We start from the raw sequence: 25,195 nt of genomic DNA, 5'->3' as shown, positions 1-25,195 counted from the left end.
TTGACTGTGCTGTGTTCTAGGGCCCATAGTGTGCTCTGGTTCTCCCTCGACCTGGGTTCTGTTCTGGCCAAACTATGCTGCAATTAGACAACACAAGAGTGCCTGTGAAGATTAAATGAGATCATGGCTTGTCATGCTGTGTGTCATAGGCTTTCTTCCAGTGATAAAGGCCAAGTCCCACTCCTGGGAACCCAGGGGCCCTGACCTTGGATCTTTTTTACCTCTCGTCCCGGCCTTTTCTCTCAAGCAAACATAATGGAGACGCTTTTGCCTTTGCCCAGCATTTGACCAGCAATGCCCTCTTATTCTGGCCTAGGGAGGAGCGACTGGAGCTGATTTGAAGTATTTTACATCCCTGTCCCTGGGTAAGAGGCTGGCCCTAAGTCCTTGGTTTTCTTCCTTTATTGAATCCAATGAGCCTTGTGGGCCTGAGTGCTGGCAGCACTTTGAGATCATTTATCAGCCCTCTGTCTTCAAGAAGGTAGAAGTGCCCTTAATGGCCATTTTCAGATGTTATGGATTGAAAGGCAGGGAGGTTAAATGACTTTCCCAAGGTCTCATGGAGATGAACTATGAATTGGCCTCTGCTCCTCGCTGTCTTGCCCTTCACGGGGCACCAGAGCCTGCAGGAAGTTCTGTCTGTGTGAGTGCTGTTACTGCTTCCCTGGGGTTAAGGAGCCTTTGGCCACTAGGCTGGGCCTTTAAGCAGGGGTGGCAGGACAGGGAAGTGTGTAGCAGGCACGGCCTGGCCGAGGTACCCCTACATCAGATGTCCCTCCTACCCCAGTTCAGCTCGGCCATGGAGCCTGGATTTGCTCCTGGGTGGGGTTCAAATGAACATCAAGGGTTTGGGGCATGTGGTCCTCATGGGACTTGGGTTGGACCTGGGGTATTAGCAGCTTTCAAAGAATAACCGAGCGGAAGAAACCAAGATGGGGGCGTAGGTGAACACTGGAAATTGCTGCCTCGCACTACTTCAAAAATACAACTAAAAGACAAAACGGACATCATCCAGGACCCCAGGAAGGCTGGTTGAGTGGAAATTCTACAACTAGAAGGAAAGAGAATAGCACTGAGACTCAGAGGAGGTGCGGAAGTAAAGTGCAGAGGTACGGAGGCGCACGCCTAAAGGGCTGGCATCTGAGGACTGTGCATGTGGAGAGGGCTGGTGGCTGAGGATGAGGTTGTCTTTTTCAGTTGGGAGGCAGTCTCAAGTTCCCGACTACTCTGAACTCCAGTTCAGGTGAGTCTCTGGGAACCCAGACTCATACGGGGAGAAACTGGACTGTCTCGCAGCGGGTAGAACTGGAGGGCGGCTTTCTCTCAGAGGTGCTTGCAGCTATTACCGGGACACTGAGACGCAGGGCCTCTTAGGGTTGGACTGGGGAGCAGCCATAGCTGCTTGCTCTGCCCTGTTGATCCCCTGAGACCCTGCCCCACCCAAGCTGTGCACAGAGGCTTTTGCATATGAAAGGCCTGGCCCTTTGCAACCTGAAAATTACCTTACAAACTGCAGCTGGGTCAGAGAGACCCAGAACTTCCAAAAGAAGGTCCAAGGCCCCACAGCAGCTTGCATTGCTTCACAGCTGGGCCTCATCTGGGCAAGTCCAAACCCAAAACAAGGAAGAGGAATTTCTCCATAGCTCCTGCTGGGTAGCCTCAGGCAGAGGCTAAATTAGCACCTCCTTAGAGACCCAAGAGCCAGGGTACCCAGTGGTCAGAGTGGGACCATCCAGATTACAACTCCTCACATCCATAAGGGACACACTCAGGGGGCAGACTCAGTGAGCACCAAAGCCCCACTGAAGCAAGTCTTGCCCTGGAAGAGTGTCTCCAGCTCAGAAGTTCTCCCACTGCAGACATAGCTGATTCTCACAGCCAATTGGCCTGGAGGTCAATTCCTCCAAGTGATACCTACAACAATCAAGACTTAACTACAACAAGACTGTGCACAAAGCCCACAAAGGGGTGCACCAAGAGTGTCCACCTCAGGTAATTGGGGAGGCTGAGCCACTGGGCCCTATAGGACACCTAGCACACAAAGCCACTCTATCAACACATGGAAGCATAAAAAATGCGGAGACAAAGAAACAAGTCACAAATGACAGAAATGGAGGAAAGCAAACTACTGGATATAGAGTTCAAAACCACACTTTTAAGGTTTTTCAAGAATTTTCTAGAAACCACCGATAAATGTAGTGAGGTCCTCAAGAAATCTAGTGAGACCCTCGAGGTTATGAAAAAGGACCAACTAGAAATTAAGCATACACGGACTGAAATAACGTATATTATACAGACTCCCAACAGCAGACTAGAGGAGCGCAAGAATCAAGGCAAAGATTTGAAATGCGAAGAAGCAAAAAACACCCAACCAGAAAAGCAAAATGAAAAAAGAATCCGAAAATACGAAGATAGTGTAAGGAGCCTCTGGGACAACTTCAAGCGTACCAACATCCGAATTATAGGGGTGCCAGAAGAAGAGAGAGAGTAAGATATTGAAAACCTATTTAAAGAAATAATGACAGAAAACTTCTACCTGGTGAAAGAAATAGACTTACGAGTCCAGGAAGCAAAGAGATCCCCAAACAAAAGGAATCCAAAGAGGACCACACCAAGACACATCATAATTAAAATGCCAAGAGCAAAAGACAAAGAGAGAATCTTAAAAGCAGCAAGAGAAAAAAAGTCAGTTACCTACAAGGGAGTACCCATATGACTGTCAGCTGATTTCTCAACAGAAACCATGCATGCCAGAGGGGAGTGGCAAGAAATATTCAAATGATGAATAGCAAGAACCTACAACCAAGATTACTTTACCCAGCAAAGCTATCATTCAGAACTGAAGGTCAGATAAAGAACTTCACAGACAAGAAAAAGCTAAAGGAGTTCATCAACACCAAACCAGTATTATATGAAATGCTGAAAGGTATCCTTTAAGAAGAGGAAGAAGAAGAAAAAGGTAAAGATACAAATTATGAACAACAAATACACATCTATCAACAAGTGAATCTAAAAATCAAGTGAATAAATAATCTGATGAACAGAATAAACCGGTGAATATAATAGAATCAGGGGCATAAAAAGGGAGTGGACTGATTATTCTCAGGGGGGAAAGGGGTGTGGGGGTGTGAGAAGAGACTGGACAAAAATTGTACACCTATGGATGAGAACAGAGGGTGGCCGGGAAAGGGCAGAGGGTGGGGTGGGAACCAGGTGGAAGGGAGCTATGGGGGAAAAAAGAGGAACAACTGTAATAATCTGAACAATAAAGATTTAATTCTTTAAATAAAGAATAACCGAGCAGTGACTTTATTGCGTCCCACCCTCTCTGTAAGCTTTCCAGACACATCAGGGGAGAGCTCTGCTCCTCCCTCAGCCAGGTCAGGCCTTGCTCTGGGGGCTGCTTATGCTCCCTCTGCTGCAAACAGTGGACCAGACAGTTTGGGGCAAGGCTGCTTCATTAACTGGATGCTTCCCAGTGGCTCCTCCTGCCGGAATTCTAGGAAAGGTGTAGATGGGTCTCCTTCACTAGGACTGGGCTTGCTGTTTTAACACATTCCCCTGGGGATTCTGAGGCTTGAGAGCCCTCAGTACCTTTCTTGGCTTTTCCATCCATTCGGAGGGTGAGGGGGTCACTCTCTCTCTCGCTGTGACCCACAGGCCTATGATCCTTTCAGATGAGGGAACAGCCTCCTTGCTGGCTGCCTCCCCATTCTTCCTGCTCTCACACAGCTGCCTCTCTCTACTGTGCAGTCTCCTCCAGGCCCTAGGGCAGTGTTGGCCAACCTATGACACAATGGCAAATTCATTTTTTTGGTTGATTTTTCTATGTTAAATGGCATTTAAATATATAAAATAAATATAAAAAATATAAATCTTTGTTTTACTATGATTGCAAATATCAAACAATTTCTATATGTGACACGGCACCAGAGTTAAGTTAGGGTTTTTCAAAATGCTGATACGCTGAGATCAAAAGGTTCGTCATCACTGCTCTAGGGGATCACAAGCAAGTAAACAGGGTTCCACCCCCTCCTCAAATCAGTTTTTCCTTTGAGAGGGAGTTAGGCTGGTTCACCTTTTCCCCCACCACGTTGATAATCTTGAGTGGATGACAGGGGTTGAGTGGGTGAAGCAGATGGTGGAAAGGGAGAAAGGGGCCTTCTGTCTCAGGGTGTGGTTTCCTGGCCAGACCTGCTCCTCTACCCATGTGGACTTTACTGCCCCCCCAGTGCCCTATTAGGAGAGGGCAGAGGGGACCAGAGCTCTCTTAAGCTGGGAAAGCAATGACTGCCCACTGTAGTGCCTACAGAACCGGGTGGCAGAGAAAAGTGGGGCCAGAAAGGGAGAAATGGAAGCCGGCAAGATGAGTCTGCCTCATAGAAGGTGGTCAGCACATGTTTATAGGTGGACGAGTGAGCAAGTGATGACAGTGGGAGCCAGGATGTCATAGGGCAGGCTGCCTGCTCCCAGAGGCGGGGCTGTAGGAGTCTAGAAATAGGAGTCAGATGCACAGTTGAAGAGGTGTAATTAAGGTTCATGAGCAGGCTTGGGGGTATAGCTCAGGGGTAGAGCATTTGACTGCAGATCAAGAGGTCCCCGGTTCAAATCCGGGTGCCCCCTTCCTCAACTCACTTTTAGTGTGAAGTGCTAAATAAAGAGCCAAATGACTGCTCTTGTCCCCATAGTGGCCCCTGCCCCCCGATGGCTCCTCACTCCCATGTTGACTGTGCTGTGTTCTAGGGCCCGTAGTGTGCTCTGGTGCTCCCTGGGCCTGGGTTCTGTTCTGGCCAAACCTGTGCTACAATTAGACAACACAAGGGTGGTTGTGAGGATTCAATGAGTTCATGGCTTGTCATGCTGTGTGTCATAGGCCTGCTTCCAGTGAGAATGGCTGAGTCCCACTCCTGCCTTAGCAGGAAGCCAAAATGGTTCTCAGGTCAATGACCACACATGTGTGACATCATCTCAAGCCTCCCTGAGCTCCGGACATGCCTCACCCACTTTTCCCTTTGTTCTTCCTCCTCCCTTGGCCAGAAATCCTCTCCAGCTTCTTCTGGCAAACCCCCCCTTGTCCTTCTCCCCCAGGAAGCCCTTTCTGACTCTCCAGGCAGGCCAGCTCCTCACTCCCTGCTCCCACGCCTCTCTTCTTGGGCTTCTGCCACTCTTGTTCAAAGTCTTTGCTCCATGATTTTGTCTCCTATTGGAACAAGGACAATGTTTAAGTCTCTGTGTCATCAACGTGGATGACAGGACCTGGTACCTCACATGCTCTCCGTTTGTTGAGTTACTGACTGGCTGAATGAGTGGAACAAGGAGCACATTCTTGAGACCTTAGAATAGGGACGAGGCTCTCCCGGCACTGAGTGTGAGGTTCACTGAGGTCACTGAGGACCTGGACCTGACCATGATTGTTCTGATAAGTGTGTGCTGATTTAGGTAGAAACACTAGTGCAGATTCAAATGGCCTTCCCAGGTGTAAAGGCTGGTGCTGTTATCATGACCTGAGGAAGAGGAGGGCAGAAGACAGGACAATGGACTACAGTGAGAAGAGTTGCCATGTTCTGGGACATGAAGAAAAAACAGTGACATGTAGACATGCAGATATCCTACATGCAGTGCTGTGTGTGAAAAATTGCTAATGAAAGATTATATGTAAGAGAGGGTATTGCTCAGTGGTAGAGCATTTGAATGCAGATCAAGAGGTCCCTGGTTCAAATCCAGGTGCCCCCACCTTCTTTGACCCCTTTAGTTACTGAGGCTGGTGCTGAAATTTCTGCCTCTTTCTTCCCATTTGACTATTTTTTTAAAAAAATATATTTTATTGATTTTTTACAGAGAGGAAGGGAGAGAGATAGAGAGTTAGAAACATCGATGAGAGAGAAACATCGATCAGCTGCCTCCTGCACATCCCCCACTGGGGATGTGCCCGCAACCCAGGTACATGCCCTTGACCGGAATCGAACCTGGGACCTTTCAGTCCACAGGCCGACGCTCTATCCACTGAGCCAAACCAGCTTTGGCCCATTTGACTATTAAATGTTATAAAAATTTTGGATTTGGATCAGCACCAGCTCCACGCATCCTCCCCTGACCATCATCCAGACAGCGCCCACTGTGGGCACATTAAAATGAAGAGACTGATGAAGTGAACCCAGACCACCAGGACCGGGACTCTTGCCCTTCATGGCTTGTGTGGAGACTTCCCTTTCTTTCGCTTAATATCTTCATTTTCTCAACTGTTGAGTGTTTCCTTCCACGACTCGCGTGGAGTAGGGTTCAGTATCTGAAAGAGGAGCCGCACAACAAATGAGAGAAAAAGACACGAGATAATTTTGCAATATTGGGGGACCAGGCGGCAAGTCCCGAAGGACTTCTTCTTCGTGCTCAGGCCTCACCAAGCTTTTATTGATCTGGGATGCACCCATAGCATAGCCCTAGGCAGGTGACCCCCTGCAACAGGCAGACTAGCCCATCAGCAAGGATTTACATAATAATAAATGGGGGAGTAGTTTCAGCTACCACTGTCTGGACAAACAGAGGTGGCGCCTAGCTCTGACCTTTGGGAGGGCTTCAAAGGCACCCAGCCTTCGGGGGTTTCTCTGTCTATGCTTATCAGATAGTGAAGGCAATAAACAGTTTCCCACATCTCCCCCTTATTTTTTCTTTAAAAAATAATCAAGTCCCAATTTCAATGTCCAAAAGTTCTGAGTCCATGTTTCAATGTCCAAAAGTTCATGTGTATATGCCAGCAATGAAATGTTGGTTCTGGATGGTGGAAAATGCAGGTCAGGTCCTTTCTGGTCTGGTCCTGGGCAACCTGCAGCGACGCACAGCTGCTGACTGCTAGCCTGGCAAGGCGTCTTCACCATCTCCATCTCTGAACTGTCTCTCCTGTCTTTGTAGCTGGAGCAATCTGTTCAGTTTCTCTCCTGGATCCCTTGTTGCAGGAATCCACATGGTCTTGGAGTTGTTCTCTGAAAGTATACAAACATATTCTGGACCAAAGGTTAATAATTGAAATTTTACTTGGGGAATCCTTTTTATATTTGCCCAAATGATTTTCCTTTGGCTTATTTTGACACCACATATGTTTTTCATGGGTGTCTTGCTGTTAGCATTACAAAATGAAAAAGAAAATTTTCTAGATGCAATTTTAGTTACAGGATATTTTTCCTTACATGGTATTCTTCCACTATATTATTCCACTATCCCCCCTTTCTTTTTATTTAATTAGGAGGCTTCTTGGAAACTTTATAATGCAGTCTAGATAGCTTTAAATATTAATTTTTTCACACAAAAAAATTGAACCTGAACATGCTTCAGGTTCATAGTATGTTTACCATGAAATGAAAGTTTTTGTTAATACTTTTTGAATAATTACTTATTTCAAATTAGCCAAATTTAATTAATTTGAAAACTATTTTTGCTGTCAAATTTAATATTTTAACAATAATCTTAATTTACACTGTAAATATTAATTGAAAGGATCACTTTACATCCTTGTGAAGGCTCTGAGCATTCCTGTTGTTAGGCTAGATTTAGACATAGGGTCTGTTAGCCAAGCCTCCGTTTTTCTGGGTACTGATTTCAGCTGGACCAAATCTCTTCTATTTGGTTCCTTGTCTGGGCTGGGCATGGGAAGCAAGAAGCAGCCATGGGGACAGGAGACCTTCCTCAGAAGGGCCGAGTGTTCAAGCCCGTGCACCGTTCAAGCCCGTGCACCATTGGGGGGGGGGGGTGAGGATCTGTGCCCCACCTTTGTTGCACCCCAAGTTTTCTCCTACTGGCCCCCAGCTGTGCCTGTCTTAGGTCGTCCCACCCTGTGGGATCTTACCCGTCGTTGACTACCAGCTATCTCTGGGCCAAGTAGGGTGATGTGAGGTTCAGTTCTGTCTCCTTGATAGCCTATGTCCCTCTGGCCTCCATGCCCAGCAACTGCCTTTGGATCCCCTCGCCTGCTGGCGGGGCTCCGGCATTGATCATAGGGAACCCAGGTTTCTTCTCCAGAGAGGGCCCAGCTTACACCATTGGGCAAGAGACAAATCCATGGTACCAGCTTTTCATGATCCCAGCTTGAACAGAGAGCTCAGATAACAGCTGTAGGCAATTGGATTCCTCTTGGCAAAAAAAGTCAAGATAGGTCAATACAGAATGCTTAAGTGCCTTCCCCAGGAGGCCCTCCACACAGTGGAAAGGAATAAATCCCTTCATGTAAAGCATTCAAATTCATTTGTAAATTTGTTTGGGATAAATGCACAATTATACTATTATAAAGCATCAAAAATTATTAATAAAACTTTGTAGAATAATACCATGTAAGAATACTCTTTGCTCTAGGTCATGACAACTTAATTTTAAACTCAAGGTTTGGAATGAGGAACCTAGTTTTCAAAAAAAGAAGAAATTTACAGAAGCAGAGACAGTATGCTATCTAAATTACAGTTCTGGGTCTCCAGAGCACTGAGTTGATATGCTAACTGGATCCTTATGACTTTGGAATAGCTATGCTGTCCTTCCCAGGTAAAGGAAAAATGTGCCTTCTAAGACATATGAAACTTATAGTTTTTACCTGAATTAATTGTTACCATACTTCACTTTACCATGCCCCAGGTGGTCTCTGGGCTGTTGGTTGTCTGGTTTGTTTTCCTCCTGTTCCTCATCTTCAGTGGACTGCTTGGAGTCACTGCTCTCTGTGGCTGTGGTAGTTGATTGTTTACAGCTACATGTTATGGCTCCAGGCGCAAGATCTTCAGTCTGGCTAGATTCCTGATGCAGTTTAATATTTCTAGCAGGAATCCATACGGGTTTGGAAAAATTCTCTGGCAATATACAAGTGTACCCTCTGCCAAAGGTTAATAATGGGTCAGGTCCCTTCCATAAACCAGATTCGGGATCCTTCCATTTAACTAAACCATTTTCTTTTGTTTTATTCTGACACCAATGTAGCTCCATAGGTGTCTTTCCATCAGCATCACAAGTGAAAAAATTTAGAGTAATTAAGGCTTGATGCAGCCTACCCACAGGTGATTTCTCCATCATCCCCCCTTTTTGTTTTTCTAATTGAGATTTCAGTCTTTGGTGTTGGCGTTCAATAATGGCCTCTCCTTGGGAATTATATGGTATTCCCGTAATGTGCTGAATTTTCCACTTTTTACAAAATTCCTGGAATTGACAGCTTGTATAAGCAGGTCCATTATCAGTTTTAATAATCTTTGGAATTCCCATGACGGCAAAAGCAGCTAGGCAATGATTAATAACCTGTTTTGCCATCTCTCCTGTAGATACAGTGGCCCATAGGACCTTTGAAAAAGTATCTACAGAGACATGTAACGCCCCAAGACGTCCAAAAGGAGTATAATGTGTTACATCCATTTGCCAGATATGGTCCCTTAGCAAACCTCTAGGGTTGACTCCTGTGTTAGGCCCTTGAGGTAGATGTAACATGCAACTGGGACATTCCTTGATAATCTGTTTTGCTTTCTGTCGAGAGATTGAGAATTGTTTGGACAACATTTTAGCAGGCTGATGTAAAAGCTGATGAGACTCTGAAGCCTCTTTTAATAAAGCAACCAATTGATCAGCATGTGCATTTCCTTTAGTTAATGGACTAGGTAATATTCTGTGAGCCCTGATGTGAGTGATATAAAAAGGGTATTTTCTCTGCTGCACAATCTGCTGAACTTGCTTAAATAGTAAGAATAAACTGGTCACTAAACCATTTCAACTGGGCAGTTTCAATTCTACTTACTAGGCCCGAAGCATAAGAGGAATCAGAAATTATGTTAACAGGCTGTTGGAAATCTTGCAATGCAGCCTTAATAGCTTCTAATTCAATTCTTTGCACAGAAGTATGACTGGTCAGTATGACTCGGTCAGAATTTATAGTATGATAGGCAGCTTTCCCATTAGATGACACATCAATAAAAACAGTTAAAGTTCCAGGAATTGGTTCCTGCCTAGTGTTTTTTGGTATAATGATGGAGGTCTTATATAAAAATTGTAAAAGTTTATATTTTAATAGGTGACAGCTAAGTTCCCCTGAATATCCACTTAGCCCAATTTGCCAATTTACGTCAGTTTGAAATAACATTTCTTTTAACTTTACTTGCCCTAAGTTATGGACAGTAAATGACATTAATTAAATTTCTGGTATTAGTCTTTAAGTAAATTTACATAAACTTTGTTTAAGGAGGCAAAACACAAATTATTTAATTTAGCTTATGAGGTCCAATATATTGATTTTTAATTTTAGTTAGACATCTAAAGGAAACCTCTTTTCATTTCCTTCCAGACAGCTTTCTTTCTCATACAAGCAACAAATGTAAGGAACATGGTTGCCTTTTGAGATTTTAACAAATGCTGTTGCAAAGCTATATATTTCAAGTGATTTTTCATTTATGGTGACTAAATTATTGTCAGATTTAGTATTTTAACAACAATCTGTAAATGTTAGCAATTATATTTTTAAAGAATATACCCTTTGGCTTATTTGCATATACAGAGGAATCATGGGAAGCCTTAAGTAACCTTTTTAGAAGAATTTTACTTTACTAGGATTCAATTGCTTACAAGGATTAGTAAATTCAGTAAAGTTTTATGTCTGATACACGAGGTGCAAACGCTGCCCCACCTCCAGCCTAATTTAAAATACAGCAGTGGGGAGCTTTTGTTAGTTTAAGTAAAGACATTGCTACTAATAAATCAATTTTTTCTTTTATTTGGCAAAAATGCCTTATGCAACCAATCATATTATATTTTGAAATATTGTACTCTGGAAAAACTGTCAAATACATATCTAATTAAAAAATTTTTAACACTTAACAACAGTTCCCAACATAATAGGATCTAGTCTTGACCATGGAATCAATTACTATTAATTTGTGTATGATATATGTATAACTGTGGTTCTACTGAGAATTTTAGATATCTTTTAAAAATGTCTCTATCTACAAGCCTTTTAAGAAATACGAGCTCTTTTGTCGGCCCTTATAAAGCCAACTGCTCAAAACATTGGTCTATCATGCCACTGAAATTATATTAAGACCGTGATTGCTAATTTATTAAGTATTAAAAATATCTTCTTAAAAATAGTATTAAATAAATCCGCGAGGCAAGCACACTTTCTGCCCCATCCACATTTCCGCAGTAAAACTCCGCCTTAAAACTCCACCCCTGAAATTCCACCCTGCCTCAGTGAGCAGACACTCCTTTTGTGATTGGCTAAATCAGAGGGCGGGGCTGTTGCAAGATGGCGGCCCCCAGGGGAGCGGCCGGCCATGCGGCCAACATGGCGGCTGCCAAGTCAGGCAGCTCAAAGTGGCGGCTGTCTACACTGTTCTCTGACAGAAAACATGATTTCCTTATTCTCACAATAAACAAGGGAAGAGCAAACCAAAATCCCTAAAAGATAGATGGCCAACATTATATTGTAGACAAACAGAAATCTCATTAGCTGTTTATACCTTTTATAATTGTCTTAAAGAATATCAATCAAATTTAAACTGGTTTTTGTATTAAAAATTTTCAGTTGAGATTACAAAATTAATCCTCTTTATATCAGATCAATGAGTAACATATTTTGAATTCCTAATCATGTAAGAGAAAACACATTTTATTTTGTTCAAAAACAAGTTAGACATTAGATATTTAATTAATTTCTCCCGATTCAATTTGCACTTTAAACTTTCAGAGCTTACAAGTCTTACAAGTCAAATATTAGCAGTTCTTTGATTAACTACACTTTTATATTTTTAAGAATATATTTCAAATAAAATATAAGGCATTTTCAATTAATAGATTAACTTCTATTATCTAGACTTCATACTAGGCAAACTCAGATCAACATTTCAGTATTATAAATTTCAATACTTTTAGATGATTTGAACTTAAAAGCTTTAAGTTTCCAGCCAATAAGCCTGGCATAGCTGCTAAAATGGTCACAATTTTCCTGTTGGGGAAGTCAAGAAGCAAACCCATAGCTATTCACATGTAAACTTTGACTATCAACTTCCTGGTGGTACTTGCCTCAGGGCGGGAAATTTCAAAAGAGCTACTTTAAATCGCCTTGGGAAACCTGCCTGTATTTCTTTGTCAGGTTCATCTCCACTGTTTTTAAGGCCAAAACAGTCTCGGGTTTTTATTCTGTACACAGCAAAAGGTCAAGTTCAGCTCAAAACTATGCGCACTCGTTTTTAAGCTGGCCTTTTCCCTCTACATGAGCACAGAAATCCCGGATGCATTTATGAATTTGTAAAAGCTTTTCAATTACTAGAAGGACTTTAATTTTAGAATACTTGAGGAGGGGGCGTCCACACTGGATCGCCACATGCTCCTTCTTCCCTTTCCCCACATCCTGCTTTTGGGGGAAGTTTCAGCAAATGACTCAGATGGTGTATTTTTCCCAAAGTCATGCTTAATTGAAAAAGACATTTTAAATTTTTTCCTATTTCGCTTTCTAAAGCAATGGCTAGCACCCAAGGTTATCTTAGCCAAAGTTTGGTCGTCATAAGATGTTCTCCGGTAATTTTTAAATAAAACATTGAGTAATCTCATTGTGGGAGAGCTTATTGCTCTGCGCTCTCCTGCTACCTTTGAATCTCTCCGAACCAGAGAGAGATTCGGCAGCGGGGTTTCATTTATTACAGATAGATTCCAAACACAAATTAAGATAAGAAAACACATTAAGATGACCATGGCACTATTTTTTTTTTCTTTTTTCAGCCTGATCTTTTTCAAGAAAAACAAAGGTTATGTTCCATAATAACACACAAAGAACTGTAAAAGATTACCTTCTAAAATTTTAACACTTTAAACATGCAAATCAAAAGTCTATAATAAAGTTTCTTAGTTTTTAAAAGCCAAATATACCTTTTTAAAGCCGAATCTACTTTTTAAAAGCCAAATCCTTCCCCGTTTGTTAGCCTGGTTAAGAAAACGTTCCCAGTTTACTTACAGACCCGGGCTTCTGTAGTTGATCCTGGGCATTGCGTGCGGTAGACTTCCCCTCACCTTTTTTCGGTGAGTTTTCCACACCTTTTCGGTGAAAACTTCCTTTTCTCGCTCCAGCGAGACCTGCACTTCCAGATTACCCGTTGGGCGCCAGATGTTGAGTGTTTCCTTCCACGACTCGCGTGGAGTAGGGTTCAGTATCTGAAAGAGGAGCCGCACAACAAATGAGAGAAAAAGACACGAGATAATTTTGCAATATTGGGGGACCAGGCGGCAAGTCCCGAAGGACTTCTTCTTCGTGCTCAGGCCTCACCAAGCTTTTATTGATCTGGGATGCACCCATAGCATAGCCCTAGGCAGGTGACCCCCTGCAACAGGCAGACTAGCCCATCAGCAAGGATTTACATAATAATAAATGGGGGAGTAGTTTCAGCTACCACTGTCTGGACAAACAGAGGTGGCGCCTAGCTCTGACCTTTGGGAGGGCTTCAAAGGCACCCAGCCTTCGGGGGTTTCTCTGTCTATGCTTATCAGATAGTGAAGGCAATAAACAGTTTCCCACACTCAACCTCACGGTAATTTCCAGAAGAAAACTGACCCCGTGTTCTTTTTGCTACCACTTGTGAAGTATGGAAATACATCTTCCTACTTCCCAGGGGTGACTGTAAGGATTTGAGAACCAAGTAAAAAGTAAAGGCTGTGGCCTAGCCAATGTGGCTCAGTGGATGGAAGTCACAGTTTGATTCCTGGTCAGGGCAGATGTCTGGGTTGCAGGCAGAATCCCCAGTGTGGGGTGTGCAGAGGCAGACAATCCATGATTCTCTCATCATTGATGTTTCTATCTCTCTCTCCTTCTCCCTTCCTCTGTGAAATCAATAAAATATATTTGAAATGTCAGAAGAAACGTGAGACACAGCAGAAAGGTCTTCTGTGGCAGGCGGAGTGGGGTGATTGGTATGGGTATGTTGTACCCATTAGTTACTCAGAACGACCTCTGAGGATGAGGACTGGCTTAGGGAAGGAAAATCACAGAAGATGTGTCTGTACCAGGAGAGGGGACCAGAACCCAGGGGCCCTGCCCTTGGATCCTTTTTGCCTCTGGTCCCTGCCTTTTCTCTGAAGCAAACATAATGGAGATGCTTTTGCCTTTGCCCAGCACGCCCTCTTATTCAGGCATGGGGAATAGCTACTGGAGCTGATTTGAAGTATTTTACATCCCTGTCCCTGGGTAAGAGGCTGGCCCTAAATCCTTGGTTTTCTTTCTTCCTTGAATCCAATGAGCCTTGTGGGTCTGAGTGCTGGCAGCGCTTTGAGATCATCTATCAGCCTTCAGGAAGGTAGAAGTGCCCTTAATTCCCATTTTCAGATGTTATGGAATAAAAGGCAGGGGGGTTAAATGACAGGCCCAACGTCTCATGGAGACGATCTATGAATTGGCCTCTGCTCCTCGCTGTCCTGCCCTTCACATGGCACCAGAGCCTGCAGGAAGTTCTGTCTCTGTGAGTGCTGTTACAGCCTCCCTGGGGTTAAGGAGCCTTTGGCCACTAGGCCTGGCCTCTAAGCAGGGGTGGCAGACAGGAGGTGTGTAACAGGCAGGGCCTGGCCGAAGTACCCTACGTCAGAGGTCCCTCCAACCCCAGTTCAGCTCAGCCATGGAGCCGGGGTTTGCTCCTGCGTGGGGTTGAAATGAGTTCCGGGGTTTTGGGGCATGAGGTCCTCATGGGACTTGGGTCGGAACTGTGGTATTAGCAGCTTTGAAAGAATAACCCAGCAGTGACTATCTTGCGTCCCACCCTCTCTGTAAGCTTTCCAGACGCATCAGGGTAGAGCTCTGTTCCTCCCTCAGCCAGGTCAGGCCTTGCTCTGGGGGCTACTTATGCTCCCTCTGCTGCAATCAGTGGACCAGACAGTTTGGGGCAAGGCTGCTTCATCTACTGGATGCTTCCTGGTGGCTCCTCCTGCAGGAATTCTAGGAAAGGTGTAGATGGGTCTCCTTCACTAGGACTGGGCTTGGAGTTTTAACATGTTCCTCTGGGGATTCTGTTTCCAGTCCATGTTGGAGAACCAAGACTTAGGGGAGCACAGGAAGTTTGAGAACATCTCCAGGCTGAGTAAACCAGCCCATGGGTTCCTGGACCCTCCTCTGTATTTTTGGACAAAAGAGCTACGTCCCCAAAGTCCCGGGAGCAGCATAGACACCCCAGGGGACTGCTTCCGTGTGCAGGGGAGATGTAATGGGTGGCACTGGGAACGCTTGAGAGCCCTCAGTACCTTTCTTGGCTTTTCCATCTATGAGGAGAGTGAGGGGGTCGCGCTCTCTCTGGCTGTGTCACACACGCCTATGGGCCTTTTAGATGAGAGGACAGTCTCCTTGCTGGCTGCCTCCCCATTCTCCCTGCTCTCACACAGCTACCTGCCTCTGCTGTGCAGTCTCCTCCAGGCCCTAGGGCAGTGATGGCGAACCTTCTGAGCCCAGCATGTCAGCATTTTGAAAAACCCTAACTTAACTTCTGTGCCATGTCACAAAATGATATTTTTTGATATTTGCAACCATAGTAAAACAAAGATTTATATTTTGGATATTTATTTTATATATTTGAAGGCCATTTAACAAAGAAAAATCAACCAAAAAATGAGTTCGCATGTCACCTCTGACATGCATGTCATAGCTTCGCCATCACTGCCCTAGAGGCTCACTAGCAAGTTACCAGGGTTCCACCGCTCCTCAAATCAGTTTTCTCCTTGAGAGGGAGTTGGGCTGGTTCACCTTTTCCTCCACCACATTGATCATCTTGAGTGGATGACAGGGGTTGAGTGGGTGAAGCAGATGGTGGAAAGGGAGAAAGGGGCCTTCTGTCTCAGGATGTGGTTTCCTGGCCAGATCTTCTCCTCTACCCATGTAGACTTTACTGCCCCCCAGTGCCCTAGTAGGAGAGGGCAGAGGGGACCAGGGCTGTCTTAGGCTGGGAAAGCAATGACTGCCCACTGTAGGGCAGACAGAACTGGGTGGCAGAGGGAAGTGGGGCCAGAAAGGCAGAAAATGGAAGCAGGAAGGATGAGTCTTGCACATAGAAGGTGGTCACCAGGTGTTTACAGGTGGACGAGTGAGCAAGTGATGACAGTGAGAGCCAGGATGTCATAGGGCAGGCTGCCTGCTCCCAGAGGCGGGGCTGTAGGAGTCCAGAAATAGGAGTCAGGTGCACAGTTGAAGAGGTGTAATTAAGGTTCATAAGCAGGCTTGGGGGTATAGCTCAGGGGTAGAGCATTTGACTGCAGATCAAGAGGTCCCTGGTTCAAATCCGGGTGCCCCCTTCCTCAACTCACTTTTAGTGTGAAGCTCTAAATAAAGAGCCAAATGACTGCTCTTGTCCCCATAGTGGCCCCTGGCCCCTGATGTCTCCTCACTCCCATGTTGACTGTGCTGTGTTCTAGGGCCCGTAGTGTGCTCTGGTGCTCCCTGGGCCTGGGTTCTGTTCGGGCCAAACTGTGCTGCAATTAGACAACACAAGGGTGGTTGTGAGGATTCAATGAGGTCATGGCTTGTCATGCTGTGTGTCATAGGCCTGCTTCCAGTGAGAATGGCCGAGTCCCACTCCTGCCTTAGCAGGAAGCCAAAATGGTTCCCAGGTCAATGAGCCCAAATCTGTGGCATCATCTCAAGCCTCCCTGACCTCCGGACATGACTGACCCACTCTTCCCTTTGTTCTTCCTCCTCCCTTGGCCTGAAATCCTCTCCAGCTTCTTCTGGCAAACCCCCCCTTGTCCTTCTCCCCCAGAAAGCCCTTTCTGACTCTCCAGGCAGGCCAGCTCCTCTCTCCCTGCTCCCACGCCTCTCTTCTTGGGCTTCTGCCACTCTTGTGCAAAGTCTTTGCTTCATGATTTTGTCTCCTATTGGAACAAGGACAATGTTTTAAGTCTCTGTGTCCTCAATATGGATGACAGGACCTGGTATCTCACATGCTCCGTGTTTGTTGAGTTACTGACTGACTGAATGAGTGGAACAAGGAGCACATTCTTGAGACCTTAGAATAGGGACGAGGCTCCCCGGCACTGAGTGTGAGGTTCACTGAGGTCACTGAGGACCTGGACCTGACCATGATTGTTCTGATAAGTATGTGCTGGTTTAGGTAGAAACACTAGTGTAGACTCAAATGGCCTTTACCGGTGTAAAGGCTTGTGCCGTTATCCAACCTGAGGAAGAGGAGGGCAGAAGACAGGACAGTGTACTACAGTGAGAAGAGTTGCCATGTTCTGGGACATGCAGAAAAAACATTGACATGTAGACAGGCCGCTATCCCACATGCAGTGCCATGGGTGAAACAGTGCTAATGAAATATTATATGTAAGAGAGGGTATTGCTCAGTGGTAGAGCATTTGAATGCAGATCAAGAGGTCCCTGGTTCAAATCCAGGTGCCCCCTACTTCTTTGACCCCTTTAGTTACTAAGGCTAGTGCTGAAATTTCTGCCTCTTCCTTCCACATTTGACTATTAAATATTATACAAATTTAGGATTTGGATTGGCACCAGCTCCACGCATCCTCCCCTGACCATCATCCAGACAGCGCCCACTGTGGGCACATTAAACTGAAGAGACTGATGAAGTGAGCCCAGACCACCAGGAGTGGGACTCTTGCCCTTCATGGCTTGTGTAGGGACTCTCCTTTCTTTCTCTTAACATCTTCATTTTCTCAACCTCATTGTAATTTCCAGATGAAGGCTGGCCCCTTGTTCTTGTTGCTACCACTTGTGAAGTATGGAAATACATCTTCCTACTTCCCAGGGGTGACTGTAAGGATTTGAGAACCATGTCAAAACTAAAGGCTCTAGCCCTAACCGTTTTGGCTCAGTAGATAGAGCGTCGGCCTAGGGACTGAACGTCCCAGGTTCAATTCCGGTCAAGGGTATGTACCTTGGTTGCAGGCACATCCCCAGTAGTGGGTGTGCAAGAGGCAGCTGATTGATGTTTCTCTCTCTTCGATGTTTCTTTCTTTCTTTTTTTTTTTTTTGAAATAGACAATCGTGTCCTCAGTTGCCAGCCCTTTCCATGTGCGCCTCAGTACCTCTGCACTTTACTCCCCCACCTCCTCTGAGTCTCAGTGTGCTTTTCTCTTTCCTTCTAGTTGTAGAATTTCAGCTCAGCCAGTCTTCCTGTGGTCCTGGATGAATGCCCGTTTCGTCTTTTAGTTGTATTTTTGAAGTAGTTGTGCGAGGCAGCAATTTATGGTGTTTACCTATGCCGCCATCTTGGTTTCTCCTCTCATCGATGTTTCTAACTCTCTATCCCTCTCCCTTCCTCTCTGTAAAAAAATTAGTAAAATCTATATTTAAAAATAAAAAAAAGTAAAGGCTGTGGCCTAGCCCGTGTGTCTCAGTGGCTGGAAGTCACAGTTTGATTCCTCATCAGGGCATATGCCTGAGTTACAGGGTCAATCCCCAGTGTGGGGTGTGCAGAGGCAGCCAATCCATGATTCTCTCATGATTGATGTTTCTATCTCTCTCTCCATCTCCTTCCTCTGTGAAATCAATAAAATATATTTGAAATGTCAGGAGAAATGTGAGACACAGCAGAAAGGTGTTCTATGGCAGGCGGAGTGGGGTGATTGGTATGGGTATGTTGTACCCATTAGTTACTCAGAACGACCTCTGAGGATGAGGACTGGCTTAGGGAAGGAAAATCACAGAAGATGTGTCTGTACCAGGAGAGGGGACCAGAACCCAGGGGCCCTGCCCTTGGATCCTTTTTGCCTCTGGTCCCTGCCTTTTCTCTGAAGCAAACATAATGGAGATGCTTTTGCCTTTGCCCAGCAATGCCCTTATTCAGGCATGGGGAGTAGCGACTGGAGCTGATTTGAAGTATTTTACATCCCTGTCTCTGGGTAAGAGGCTGGCCCTAAATCCTTGGTTTTCTTTCTTCCTTGAATCCAATGAGCCTTGTGGGTCTGAGTGCTGGCAGCACTTTGAGATCATTTATCAGCCCTCTGTCTTCAGGAAGGTAGAAGTACCCTTAATGCCCATTTTCAGATGTTATGGAATGAAAGGCAGGGGGGTTAAATGACCTGCCCATGGTCTCATGGAGACGAACTATGAATTGGCCTCTGACTCTCGCTGTCCTGCCCTTCACATGGCACCAGAGCCTGCAGGAAGTTCTGTCTCTGTGAGTGCTGTTACAGCCTCCCTGGGGTTAAGGAGCCTTTGGCCACTAGGCCTGGCCTCTAAGCAGGGGTGGCAGACAGGGAGGTGTGTAGCAGGCAGGGCCTGGCCTAAGTACCCTACGTCAGAGGTCCCTCCAACCCCAGTTCATCTTGGCCATGGAGTCGGGGTTTGCTCCTGTGTGGGGTTGAAATGAGTTCTGGGGTTTTGGGGCATGAGGTCCTCATGGGACTTGAGTCGGACCTGTGGTCTTAGCAGTTTTGAAAGAATAACTCAGCAGTGACTTTCTTGCATCCCACCCTCTCTGTAAGCTTTCCAGTCACATCAGGAGAGAGCTCTGTTCCTCCCTCAGCCAGGTCAGGCCTTGCTCTGGGGGCTACTTATGCTCCCTCTGCTGCAAACAGTGGATCAGACAGTTTGGGGTAAGGCTGCTTCATCTACTGGATGCTTCCTGGTGGCTCCTCCTGCAGGAATTCTAGGAAAGGTGTAGTTGGGTCTCCTCCACCAGGACTGGGCTTGCAGTTTTTACACGTTCCTCCGAGGATTCTGATGCCAGTTCATGTTGGAGAGCCAAGGCTTAGGGGAGCACAGGAAGTTTGAAATCATCTCCAGGCTGAGTAAACCATCCCATGGGGTCCTGGACCCTCCTCAGTGTTTCTGGACAAAAAACTACGTCCCCAAAGCCACATTAGCAGCATAGACATCCCGGGGGACTGCTTCTGTGTTGCGGAAAGATAGAGTGGGAGGCACTGGGTAGGTTTGAGAGCACTCAGTAGCTTTCTTGGCTTTTCCATCCATGTGGAGGGTGTGGGGGTCGCTCTCTCTGTGGCTGTGTCCCACATGCCTATGAGCCTTTCAGATGAGAGGACAGCCTCCTTGCTGGCTGCCTCCCCATTCTCCCTGCTCTCACACAGCTGCCTGCCTCTGCTGTGCAGTCTCCTCCAGGCCCTAGGGGCTCACAAGCAAGTTACCAGGGTTCCACCCCCTCCTCAAATCAGTTTTCTCCTTGAGCTGATTCACCGTTTTCCTCCACCACGTTGATCAACTTGAGTGGATGAAGGGGTTGAGTGGGTGAAGCACATGATGGAAAGGGAGAAAGGGGCCTTCTGTCTCAAGGTGTGGTGTACTGGCCAGACCTGCTGCTCTATCCATGTAGATTTTACTGCCTCCAGTGCCCTAGTCAGAAAGGGCAGAGGGGACCAGGTCTCTCTTAGGCTGGGAAAGCAATGACTGCCCACTGCAGGGCCTACAGAACTGGATGGAAGAGGGAAGTGGGGCCAGAAAGGAAGAAAATGTAAGCAGGAAGGATGAGCCTGGCACATAGAAGGTGGTCAGCAGGTGTTTACGGGTGGACGAGTGAGCAAGTGATGACAGTGAGAGCCAGGATGTCATAGGGCAGGCTGCCTGCTCCCAGAGGCGGGGCTGTAGGAGTCCAGAAATAGGAGTCAGGTGCACAGTTGAAGAGGTATAATTAAGGTTCATAAGCAGGCTTGGGGGTATAGCTCAGGGGTAGAGCATTTGACTGCAGATCAAGAGGTCCCCGGTTCAAATCCGGTGCCCCCTTCCTCAACTCACTTTTAGTGTGAAGCTCTAAATAAAGAGCCAAATGATAGCTCTTGTCCCCATAGTGGCCCCTGGTCCCTGATTGCCTCTCACTCCCATGTTGACTGTGCTGTGTTCTAGGGCCCATAGTGTGCTCTGGTGCTCCCTGGGCCTGGGTTCTGTTCTGGCCAAACTGTGCTGCAATTAGACAACACAAGGTTGCTTGTGAGTATTCTATGAGGTCATGGCTTGTCATGCTGTGTGTCATAGGCCTGCTTCCAGTGAGAATGGCTGAGTCCCACTCCTGCCTTAGTAGGAAGCCAAAATGGTTGCCGGGTCAATGAGCCCACATGTGTGACATCACCTGAAGCCTCCCTGAGCTCCGGACATGCATGACCCAGTTTTCCCTTTTTTCCTTTTTTTTTTTAATTAAATCTTTATTGTTCAGATGATTACAGTTGTTCCTCTTTTTCCCCCCCATAGCTCCCCTCCACCCGGCCCCCCCCCCCTTACACCCTGACCCCCCCGCCCACTGTCCTCATCCATAGGTGCACGATTTTTGTCCAGTCTCTTCCCGCATTCCCCACACCCCTTTCCCCCACTAGAATAGTCAGTCCACTCCCTTTTTATGCCCCTGATTCTATTATAATCACCAGTTTATTCTGTTCATCAGATTATTTATTCACTTGATTTTTAGAGTCATTTGTTGATAGATGTGTATTTGTTGTTCATAATTTGTATCTTTACCTTTTTCTTCCTCTTCCTCTTCTTAAAGGATACCTTTCAGCATTTCATATAATACTGGTTTGGTGGTGATGAACTCCTTTAGCTTTTCGTTATCTGTGAATGATAGCTTTGCTGGATAAAGTAATTTTGGTTGTAGGTTCTTGGCATTCATCACTTTGAATATTTCTTGTCACTCCCTTCTGGCCTGTAAAGTTTCTGTTGAGAAATCAGCTGACAGTCATATGGTATTCCCTTGTAGGTAACTGACTGTTTTTCTCTTGCTGCTTGTAAGATTCTCTCTTTGTCTTTTGCTCTTGGCATTTTAATTATGATGTGTCTTGGTGTGGTCCTCTTTGATTCTTTTTGTTTGGGGTTCTCTTTGCTTCCTGGACTTGTAAGTCTATTTCTTTCACCAGGTGGGGGAAGTTTTCTGTCATCATTACTTCAAATAGGTTTTCAATATCTTGCTCTCTCTCTTCTTCTGGCACCCCTATAATTCTGATGTTGGTACGCTTGAAGTTGTCCCAGAGGCTCCTTACACTATCTTCATATTTTCGGATTCTTTTTTCATTTTGCTTTTCTGGTTGGGTGTATTTTGCTTCTTCGTATTTCAAATCTTTGACTTGGATTTGGATCAGCACCAGCTCCACGCATCCCCCCGCCCACCCCACCCCCCCTCACCATCTTCCAGACAGCGCCCCTGTGGACACATTAAACTGAACAGACTGATGAAGTGAGCCCAGACCACCAGGACCGGGACTCTTGCCCTTCATGGCTTGTGTGGAGACTTCCCTTTCTTTCTCTTTACACATTCATTTTCTCAACCTCACTGTAATTTCCAGAAGACGGCTGACCCCGTGTTCTTTTTGCTACCACTTGTGAAGTATGGAAATACAGCTTCCTACTTCCCAGGGGTGACTGTAAGGATTTGAGAACCATGTCAAAAGTAAAGGCTCTAGCCCTAACCGGTTTGGCTCATTGGATAGAGTTTCAGCCTGCAGAACGAAGGGTCCCAGGTTCAATTCCGGTCAAGGTCATGTACTTTGGTTGCGGGCACATCCCTAGTAGGGGGTTTGCAGGAGGCAGCTGATTGATTTTTCTCTCTCATCGATGTTTCTAACTCTCTATCCCACTCCCTTCCTCTCTGTAAAAAAATTAATGAAATATGTATTTAAAAATAAAAAAAGTAATGGCTCTGGCCTAGCAAGTGTGGCTCAAGGCTGGAAGTCACAGTTTGATTCCTTGTCAGGGCATATTCCTGAGTTAGAGGCTCAATCCCCAGTGTGGGGTATGCAGAGGCAGCCAATCTATGATTCTCTCATCATTGATGTTTCTGTCTCACTCTCCTTCTCCTTCCTCTGTAAAACCAATAAAAAATTTTTTAAATGTCATAAGAAACATGAGACACAGCAGAAAGGTGTTCTGTGGCAGGCGAGTGGGGTGATTGGTATGGGTATGTGTACCCGTTAGTTACTCCAGAATGACCTCTGAGGATGAGGACTGGCTTAGGGAAGGAAAATCACAGAAGATGTGTTTGTACCAGGAGAGGGGACCAGAACCCAGGGGCCCTGACCTTGGATCCTTTTTGCCTATGGTCCATGCGTTTTCTCTGAAGCAAACATAATGGAGATGCTTTTGCATTTGGCCAGCACTTGACCAGCATTTGACCAGCAATGCCCTCTTATTCGGGCATGGGGAGTAGCGACTGGAGCTGATTTGAAGTATTTTACATCCGTGTCCCTGGGTAAGAGGCTGGCCCTAAATCCTTGGTTTTCTTTCTTCCTTGAATCCAATGAGCCTTGTGGATCTGAGTGCTGGCAGCACTTTGAGATCATTTATCAGCCCTCTGTTTTCAGGAAGGTAGAAGTGCCCTTAATGGCCATTTTCAGATGTTATGGAATGAAAGGCAGGGGGTTTAAATGACAGGTCCAACGTCTCATGGAGATGAACTATGAATTGGATTCAACATCTCGCTGTCTTGCCCTTCACGGGGCACCAGAGCCTGCAGGAAGTTCTGTCTCTGTGAGTGCTGTTACTGCTTCCCTGGGGTTAAGGAGCCTTTGGCCACTAGGCTGGGCCTCTAAGCAGGGGTGAAGAAGAGGGGGATGTTTAGCAGGCAGGGCCTGGCCGAAGTACCCTACGTCAGAGGTCCCTCTAAGCCCATTTCAGCCGGGCCATGGAGCCGGGGTTTGCTCCTGTGTGGGGTTCAAATGAGCACCAGGGGTTTGGGGCATGAGATCCTCATGGGCCTTGGGTGGGACCTGTGGTCTTAGCAGCTTTCAAAGAAGAACCGAGCAGTCACTTTCTTGCATCCCACCCTCTCTGTAAGCTTTCCAGACGCATCAGGGTAGAGCTCTGCTCCTCCCTCAGCCAGGTCAGGCCTTGTTCTGGGGGCTGCTTATGCTCCCTCTGCTGCAAACAGTGGACCAGACAGTTTGGGGTAAGGCTGCTTCATTTACTGGATGCTTCCCAGGGGCTCCTCATGCAGGAAATCTAGGAAAGGTGTAGATGGGTCTCCTTCACTAGGACTGGGCTTGAAGTTTTAACACGTTTCTCTGGGGTTTCTGATGCCAGTTCATGTGGGAGAACCAAGGCTTAGGGGAGCACAGGAAGTTTGAAATCATCTCCAGGCTGAGTAAACCAGCCCATAGGGTCATGGACTCTCCTCAGTATTTCTGGACAAAAGACCTACTTCCCCAACGCCCTGTGAGCAACAGAGACACCCAGGGGACTGTTTCCTTGTGGTGGGGTGATGGAGTGTGTGGCACTGGGAAGGCGTAAGAGTTCTCAGTACCTTTCTTGGCTTTTCCATCCATGAGGAGGGTGAGAGGGTCACGCTCTCTCTGGCCGTGTCTCACACTCTTATAAGCCTTTCAAATGAGAGGACAGCCTCCTTGCTGGCTGCCTCCCCATTCTCCCTGCTCTCACACAGCTGCCTGCCTCTGCTATGCAGTCTCCTCCAGGCCCTGGGGGCTCACAAGCAAGTTACCAGGGTTCCACCCCCTCCTCAAATCAGTTTTCTCCTTGAGAGGGAGTTGGGCTGGTTCACCTTTTCCTCCACCACATTGATCATCTTGAGTGGATGACAGAGGTTGAGTGGGTGAAGCAGATGGTGGAAAGGGAGAAAGGGGCCTTCTGTCTCATGGTGTGGTGTCCTGGCCAGATCTTCTCCTCTACCCATGTAGACTTTACTGCCCCCCCAGTGCCCTAGTAGGAGAGGGCAGAGGGGACCAGGGCTCTCTTAGGCTGGGAAAGCAATGACTGCCCACTGTAGGGCAGACAGAACCGGGTGGCAGAGGAAAGTGGGGCCAGAAAGGCAGAAAATGGAAGCAAGAAGGATGAGTCTTGCACATAGAAGGTGGTCACCAGGTGTTTACAGACGGACGAGTGAGCAAGTGATGACAGTGAGAGCCAGGATGTCATAGGGCAGGCTGCCTGCTCCCAGAGGCGGGGCTGTTGGAGTCCTAGAATAGGAGTCAGATGCACAGTTGAAGAGGTGTAATTAAGGTTCATAAGCAGGCTTGGGGGTATAGCTCAGGGGTAGAGCATTTGACTGCAGATCAAGAGGTCCCCGGTTCAAATCCGGGTGCCCCCTTCCTCAACTCACTTTTAGTGTGAAGCACTAAATAAAGAGCCAAATGTTTGCTCTTGTCACCCATAGTGGCCCCTGGCCCCCGATGGCTCCTCACTCCCATGTTGACTGTGCTGTGTGCTAGGGCCCATAGTGTGCTCTGGTGCTCCCTGTGCCTGGGTTCTGTTCTGGCCAAACTGTGCTACAATTAGACAACACAAGGGGGGTTGTGAGGATTCAATGAGGTCATGGCT

At 46.4% G+C, this 25,195-nt stretch overlaps 3 non-coding genes across 3 annotated transcripts; all 3 read left to right on the top strand.

Moving 5' to 3' along the window:
• Window positions 1-4,551: 4,551 nt before the first annotated feature.
• Window positions 4,552-4,623, top strand: TRNAC-GCA (transfer RNA cysteine (anticodon GCA)). The gene has a single exon. It is a non-coding gene; the product is annotated as a tRNA-Cys (tRNA).
• An 11,568-nt stretch (window positions 4,624-16,191) lies between these two features.
• On the top strand, window positions 16,192-16,263 carry TRNAC-GCA (transfer RNA cysteine (anticodon GCA)). The gene has a single exon. It is a non-coding gene; the product is annotated as a tRNA-Cys (tRNA).
• An 8,630-nt stretch (window positions 16,264-24,893) lies between these two features.
• Window positions 24,894-24,965, top strand: TRNAC-GCA (transfer RNA cysteine (anticodon GCA)). Its single transcript has one exon. It is a non-coding gene; the product is annotated as a tRNA-Cys (tRNA).
• Window positions 24,966-25,195: the final 230 nt, after the last annotated feature.

The sequence above is a fragment of the Myotis daubentonii genome, chromosome 10, assembly GCF_963259705.1.
Source record: "Myotis daubentonii chromosome 10, mMyoDau2.1, whole genome shotgun sequence".
NCBI classification, from domain to species: Eukaryota; Metazoa; Chordata; class Mammalia; order Chiroptera; family Vespertilionidae; genus Myotis; species Myotis daubentonii.
Note: the sequence above shows the minus strand (reverse complement) of the source record. Positions and strands in the feature narration are given on the sequence as shown.